Here is a 7799-nt window from a genome sequence, read left to right on the forward strand (position 1 = left end):
AGAGAGAGACAGAGACAGAGACAGAGAGAGACAGAGACAGAGAGAGACAGAGACAGAGACAGAGACAGAGAGACAGACAGAGACAGACAGAGACAGAGACAGAGAAACAGAGAGAGAGGGACAGAGACAGAGAGACAGAGAGAGATTTTATCTGTTTAGTCACTGGGACCTTCTCAGCTAGGGGCTCAAGATGGACAGGAGTTTGTATTGATCCACATTTTTAAAGTCTCCCCAAAGCAGAGAAGAAAAGTGCATCTGATCCAATACCTAGACACATATGAGCCGGCTTGTCAAATGGTGAGACAACTAGAGCTAATCTGTGAAATGATACCTCAAGCATTTTTTCCTTGTTTTCTTCCCTTAGGGGTTGAAAGGAAAATCTTTCCCCTTGAATGGTGGATCTAAGGGTGTCAACTAGAGATAATGTCACACCACAAAGGAAGGGGCTAGGGAAAAGTAATTCTTCACACATAAAGGTGGGTGCTGACCAAGAGGGAATAGTGAGCTCTTACTCACCAGCCAAATATTTTCATGCCAGCTAACAGCCAAGAACCAACTTTTATTGGTTTTATTCTAATTATGCAGCATGGTAGAGTGGAGAGCACTGTACACTGAATTGGGAATCAGAACACCTGCTTCCTAGTTGTAGATGGGGGACTTTATCCCTTGAGTCTAATTTTCATTATCTGTCCAATTAGGGCTTGGAAGAATGATAAGCTTAAGAATTTAAATCTTTGGCAAGCAAGATGGTCTTCCTGCTTGCTTATTCCATATACACTCATCAGGATGCCCTTATGACTTCTTTTCCTTTTCCAAGAAACCTTTGTTTTTTTATCTTAAAATAAATATCTCCTAGCTGGAAACATTGAATATGAGAAGAAGATTGGACACCAGACCTGGAGTCAGGAAGACCTGAGTTCAAATCCAGTCTTGAACACTTACTGGCATGTGACCATGGGCAAGTCTCTTAACTGTTTGCCTCAGTTTACTCATCTATAAATGATCTGGAGAAGGAAATGGCAAACCTCCATATATTTGCCAAGAAAATTCCAAAAAGAGGTCATGAAGAGTTGGACACAATTGAAAAATGACTACATAACATGAAGAGAGGAAAATAGAGTACAAATTGCTCTTTATTTTCAGTGCTCTAACCCTTGGATTGGCCTAGCAATCATAAAGGGCAGTGTGGTGCAATGTATAGAGTGCTAGATTTGGTATCAAGAAATCTGGGTTCAAGTCCTTCCAATTCTACTTATAAAGTGCATTATCATGGGAAAACTACTTAACCTCTCATGGCCTCAATTTACTCATATCTAAAATGGAGATAATGACATTGATAATTTTTCTCAAAGGTCTGATTTGAGAAAAATGTTTTGTAAACTTTAAAACTCCATGTGACAGTCAGCAAGCAAGGAGTAATTGGTGGAATGCTGGACCTGCACTCAGGGAGACCTGGATTTGAATCTTATATCTTGCATTTACTTGCTATATAATACAAAATGACAGGGAAAGCAACATGACTTTGAGTTTTAGTTTTCTTATCTGAAAAAGAAGGGAAATAATATCATTAACTTCACAAGGCTATTGTGAGGGTCAAAGGAGGTAGCATACACACACATACATATGCATAGCTTTGAAAAATTTTAAAGTGCTGTATAAAAGTGAGTTGTTATCATCTCACTGAGGACAAGGGTTGAAAGGGCACATTTCTTCTTTATACTATGCAGCTTTGCTATTGCTACAGCCCTCAAGTGGAATAACAGCAGGGAGGCTCCAGTTCTAAAACTCTCACTGTTTACCTATTTTCAGAAATAAGAAAATATACTATAACTAAAAAGGAAACACACTCAATAAATCATTCTATGCTTCCCAGCCCAAACTCAATCTGTATCAATATTTCATTCAAGTTTCAACTGGTTCTAAACGTTACTCGACCTGAGGGTTTTGTCCCACATGTGGTTTGACTCTTGGATTTCATTAAAATATTGTGCAATGTCCTAATGTTCCAAAGATGTGGGAATTGCACTGAGGAGGGAAGAACATTGGAAACAGACAAAAACAAAACACAGTCAGAGAGACACATGGTCATGGCAGGGCACCAACTTCACCAGATGTCTCAGAACTATTGACAGGCTGTAACTATCAGATTTCCATGGAGGGCATCATTGGACTTTTTTCTTACCTTTGTATGGCTGTGCTGCTTAGCCCCAGAGGGAGGGAAAGCAGAACTAGGATCAATGGGTGGAAGTAGCAAATGGGGAGATGGTGGAAATAGAGATGAAAAAAAATCTTTCCAAATTAGAGCTGTCCCAAAGTGGAATGAACTGTTCCAGAAGATAGTGATTTCCTTATCACTAGAGGTCCTCAAACAGAAACTAGGTTAATTTTTAGTGACATTATAGGGCAAGGGGGGAAGAATCCTATTATCATAAGAGTTGAACTACGTAGCTTTTGGAGACCCTTCTAGCTTTAAAAATCTGTGATTCTATGCTCACAGAGAAGCTTCCCATGGCTTCTGACCTCTTACCTTGCAAATGCTCTGCTCCCACTTCTACTGGAATCCTCATAAGTGTGTGGTGAAACTAGTTTCAATTGTAGGTTAAGATTTTGTGACTACTCTGGAGCTGTGACATCTATTAGAATGAGGAGAGTTTAATAAAAGAGGGAAAATATGCATTTATTTTCTAGGAAGACCTTCATATCTCAAGAGATGGGGAAAATTATGAGATGCATCAGAAATTCTTCACATAGTTGGTTATCTTTCCAACTGTTGATCATAGATTCTCCAAGTTGAAAGGGTGTAATGCCAAGCAAAGGCAACTTCCTAAGGTTCAAAATACCAGCATAGCTGCTCTCCATTTTATTCAGTGAAAAATTAAGAACAGAGAAGATCAAAATATGACATCATTCAAAATATAGCATTTACTAAGTGTGATTCAATAATCTCCAAGTACTACCCCCAAGTGTGATTTAATCAAGTACTACTCCACCCCTGGACATTACATTCATTTAATCAATCACAAAGTCCCTCTTCTAAATACTACTCCACCCCTAGGCTGTACATTCATTTAGTCCATCACAAAGCTCCTGTTCTCAAATGGAGATTAGTTTCCAATCATAAGTAAAGTACATTCATTTGTTCAATCACAGAGCACAAAAAGGTCAAAAGTTCCCCACCCTTGGATCACAATTGAATCTACCCCAGAATTACAACAAGCTTAAGCACATAATTTAATACCCAAATGGAGGTCTTTTCTTCATCTTGACTTCTCAGCAATCTTTGTTTCTGGGGAGACAAAGCTTAGCAAGGCCACAAGATACATTGCCAGTCTCTTCATTAATTCATTCTCTGTCTGAAGAACAGTCCTAGGACCCCTGAAAACATTAGCAAAACCCTCTTCCAGGATTTCTGTAAACATACAACAAGAAAATCCTTCTTCAGGGCTTCTGAACCAACAGCAAGGTTCCATTACTTCTGCAACAACAGCACTGTCCTTCACCAGTGGACAGCATTCACTCTCTGTCTGCAGAACAGTCTCAGTAGCTCTGAACCAACAGCAAGTTCCCAGACCTCTGCAACTACAGGACTGTCCTTCACAAGTGGACAGATCTGGCAAAACAACATCAAAACAGACAGACAAAGTACCAGCATAACAGCCATGTCTCCTCAGTCCTTGGCAGCTCTGGGTGGCAGCTCTCAAAAGTCCTGGGCAATTCAAAGTGGGCCTCAGTAATCCTCTCAGTCTCTCTCTGCCTCTAAAGGTGCTGCTTCCAAAAAGTCCTTCTGCCTCTCTCTTTTCTTGTGTCTCTCTAAATTTACGTCATCAGCTCCTCCCAGTTCAGCCCTCTCTTTTCACGTCAACAAGTCCATCCCACAAGTGGGATTCACAAGCTCTGGGTTTTAACACAATCAAACCAAAAACCAAGCCAATACAGGGGGATCTTTGAATTTCATTGCTATTACAAAGGGGCATCAGAGATCATCTAGAAAAAAGGTGTATCTAAACAAGAACTATTATAGTATTTCCAAAGAGAGGTCATTCAGTCTTTGCTGGAAGACATTAAGTGAAGGTAGAACCTCTTAGTAGCTTCCTCCTATTGTCCCCAGTTCTGGATCTGAGAAGAACAAGTCTCTCTTTCATGGCATAGGCCTTCAGATTCCTAAAGATGACATAGTCCTGTGTCCACTTTTTTCTATGGTAAACACACACAGTTCTTTAAAGTGATATTCAAGTGCTATCTTCTCAATGCCTGTCACCAGCTTAATTATCTTCATCTGAATGGTCTCCAGTTTATCAGCAATTTTACTAAAATGTGACCCCCATACCCAAGCACAGGATTCTAGATGTGGCTTTACTTTACAAGGCTGTTTACTTTGGTGTAATAAATCTGTTTGATTATGAACAAAGTTCTTAATCCACCTGATGACTTCACACTAACTATATCCAGTCCTAGTTTCTCTCCTGAACTCCAGACCCACATCACCAACAGCCTATTAGATATTTTGAACAGTATGTACTGTAAGCGTCTCAGATTCAATCCTTCCAAACAGAACTCACTATCTTTTCCTCACCTGTTTTCTGAATTTCCCTATTTCTTTTGAGGCCATCACCCTTCTAGGCACCTGGGTTTAGAACCTTGGAATCATTCTTAACTACTTGTTCTCACTGACCCCCTTATCCAATCAATTGCCAAGTCTTACTTTTTCTACACCCACAACATCTCTCACATCTGTGTTCTTTTTTCTAATCACACGCCAAAACCACTCTTTTTCGGGCCCTTACTACCCTCTGCCTAGACTTCTGCAATAGAATTCTCATGGTTCTCCCTTTTCAATTTCTCCTCCACACAGTTACCGAAATGACTCTTCTAAAGCATATATGGCTGTATGTCACTTTCCTACTCCATAAATCCCAGTGGCTCCCTAGTATCTCTAAGATAAATATGAAATTCTGTTTGGCATTTAATGACTTTCACAACTTGGTTCCAATGAACATTTACAGCTTAGCATACATCACTCCCCTTCATGAACTTTATGCTCCAGCTAACCTAGCCTTCTTGCTGCCCCTTATATAAATAACTCTTCACTTCATGCTTTTACATATATTTCCCTTTGTCTAGAGGGGCTTCCCTCTTTACTACCACTTAGTAGAATATTCCCATTCTCCATCAAAGCTCAGCTACATGAATCCTTTGTAAATCCATCAGCTGCTAGCTTTTCTACCCCTCTCATTATCTATTATATACAAATGTCTACATAAATATACCTAAATACAGATATTCAAATATATGTGCACATACATCATATATAAATATATATGTGTACATGCATGTTTCTGTGTATTTATTGTATTTCTCTCATATTTCAGGATGGGGGTTGTTTTGGTTTTGTCTTTATGTCACCAGTGTTTAATATAGTGCCTAGAACATAGTAGGATTAATCAAATCTTGTGGATTGATTCATTGAGCCTCCACTTCCTCATCTACAAAATTAGAGGATTGGAGTGGATTACTTGAGTTCCCTTCTAGCCACAGATCCACAGTCTTAAGATTATTACCTCCATAGTCTGGAATATAATGTTCCTTTTAATGTGGCTTAAAATCAGTTTTGCTTCTTTGGCTGCCATATCACACAATTGACCCACAGTGAGGTTGCAATTCATAAAATCCAGATCTCTTTTGTTAACAGGATTGTTAACAAATTGTTAACTGAGCCAGTCTCTAACCTGAGAATGCTCAGAGTGGCACAAAGCTGGCCTAGAGATGGGGAGTGCCTGTAATCAAGTAGTTTAATTAATCAATTTGAGTGAGGAATGTGCTCCAAGCTGAAGTAAAAGCACAGGTTATATACTTAAATCACAACTAGGGAAGGTGGACTACAAAAAATTGTTTAGTGATTTTCCACAAGAAACCCCCAAGTCCCACAGTACAACAATTCTGGAGTCAAGTCTTTGGGAGTTGTGACCACCTCCCCTGAAGTCCAGAACCAGAGTTCTGTGACAGGAACAGGTTCTACAGTCTTTGATTTCCTTCACTTCAGATAAGCAGGCAGGATGCCAGTGATTGTGAGCCTTGTCAAGGTTTGATTGATCAGTTCAAGCTGCATTGTGAGTCTGATGAAAGCTAAAAAAGGCAGCTCTTGAGAAAGCTAAATTATTAGTATATTCATTACACATATCATATCAAATAATATGAAAATTATAAATTCCTTTCTCACTTCAGACATTTACTAGCTATGTGACCCTGGGCAAGTCTCAACCCCACTTGCCTCAGTTTCCTCATATATAAAATGTGCCGGAGATGAAAAAAGCAAACCGCTCTAACACCTTTGCCAAGAAAATCCCAAACGGGGTCACAAAGAATTGGATGTAGCTAAAAGCACTGAACAACAATAATCAAGAACTTTTGGAATCCCGAATCCTTGAGGCAATGAATTAACTAGTCTTCCTAGTTTTGTGTCATTGATAAGAATATTAAAGAGTTTTGGCCAAGCTTCAATGCTTCCATTAGAGACTTCCTTCTAAATTGACATGAGCCATTAATGGCCACTCTTTGAGATGGACCATTCAAACCATTTTGTGATCCATCTAACTGTATTATTTTCTAGGTTGCAAATGGCCATTGTTTCCACAAGAAAAGTTTTCGTTAAATGCTTTACTAAATCTATGTAGCCCATAAATACAGCATACTCTTTTACCACTAGTATAATAACCCTATAAAAAATGAAGATACCCCACCTTGACTTATTTTTGATGAAGCCTCTTTATGATCATTCCTTTTTTCTGGTTGCTCACCAATAATTACTTTACTGATATGTTCTAGAACAGAGATGGTCAAACTTCAGCCCAGGGGCCAAATCCAGTGCTGCCTATTCTGGCATGGCAGCAAAGTAAAATGGTTTTTATATTTTAAGTGAAGTTTTATTATATTTAAAAATGTAAAAATAATCTGTAGCTCGCTAGCCATGTAAAAATAGGTCAGCTGGATATGATCCTCCAGCTGTAGTTTGCTCAATCCTCATCTAGAATTGCCAGGAATTAAAGTCAAGCTCACTCACCTCTAGTTTTCAAACTCTACTCTTTTCAGAAAATTGGTCCATTTGCATTTCTCCAATCCTGTTGTACCGCTTCTGTTTTATGCAATCTTTCAAAGATCACTAACATTGTCTCAGTAATCATACTCATCAATTCTTTCAATACCCTAGGTTATAGTTCATCTGGTCCTAGTTACACTGAAATGCTGCCCTCACGGAGGCTAGCTACATGTCTTTGCTATCTCCTCATTTGTGTTTCAATTTCCTATTGTCCCTTTCTGTTTCTCCCTTTGAGTCCAAAGATCATTCTTGTTGGTAGAAAAAACAGAACAAAAATAGAGTTGAAGCTGCTCTCTTCTCTCCACTGTTCATTGTTGTCATTGTATCCATGCTAAGCAGAGATTCTATTCTAACTTAGACCTTTCCATGCCATGCTGCCTCTATTAGCACCATTGCCTCTACCTCCTTCTCCAAAATAAACTGGAATCTGTTCCCAGGTTCCTTGGCTCTGACAGATCAACTTTTGCTTAGCTTGATGGTATTCAAGCTTTCATGCCACTTCCTTGACCTCTCCTTGCCACATTCCCCTCCATTTCCTTTCTACCTTTCTAGTCCCCCATGCTGTCTCTCTCCATTAGAATATAAGATCCTTAAGGACAAGGACTGTCTTGTTCCATTATATTTGTATTTCTAACCTTAGCACAGGAACATAGGAAACACTTAAATGTTCTCTCTCTCTCTCTCTCTCTCTCTCTCTCTCTCTCTC

General features: G+C 39.2%; 1 long non-coding RNA gene across 1 annotated transcript in view; it reads left to right on the top strand.

Annotated features, from left to right (window-relative positions):
* Positions 1–7799, top strand: part of LOC138160122 (uncharacterized) — a 380488-nt gene that overhangs the window by 366272 nt on the left and 6417 nt on the right. The gene's annotated exons all lie outside the window — the stretch shown is intronic.

The sequence above is a fragment of the Petaurus breviceps genome, unplaced genomic scaffold (assembly GCF_028583685.1).
Source record: "Petaurus breviceps papuanus isolate PSGF00001 unplaced genomic scaffold, PetGlider_PUasm1.0 179, whole genome shotgun sequence".
Taxonomy (NCBI): Eukaryota; Metazoa; Chordata; class Mammalia; order Diprotodontia; family Petauridae; genus Petaurus; species Petaurus breviceps.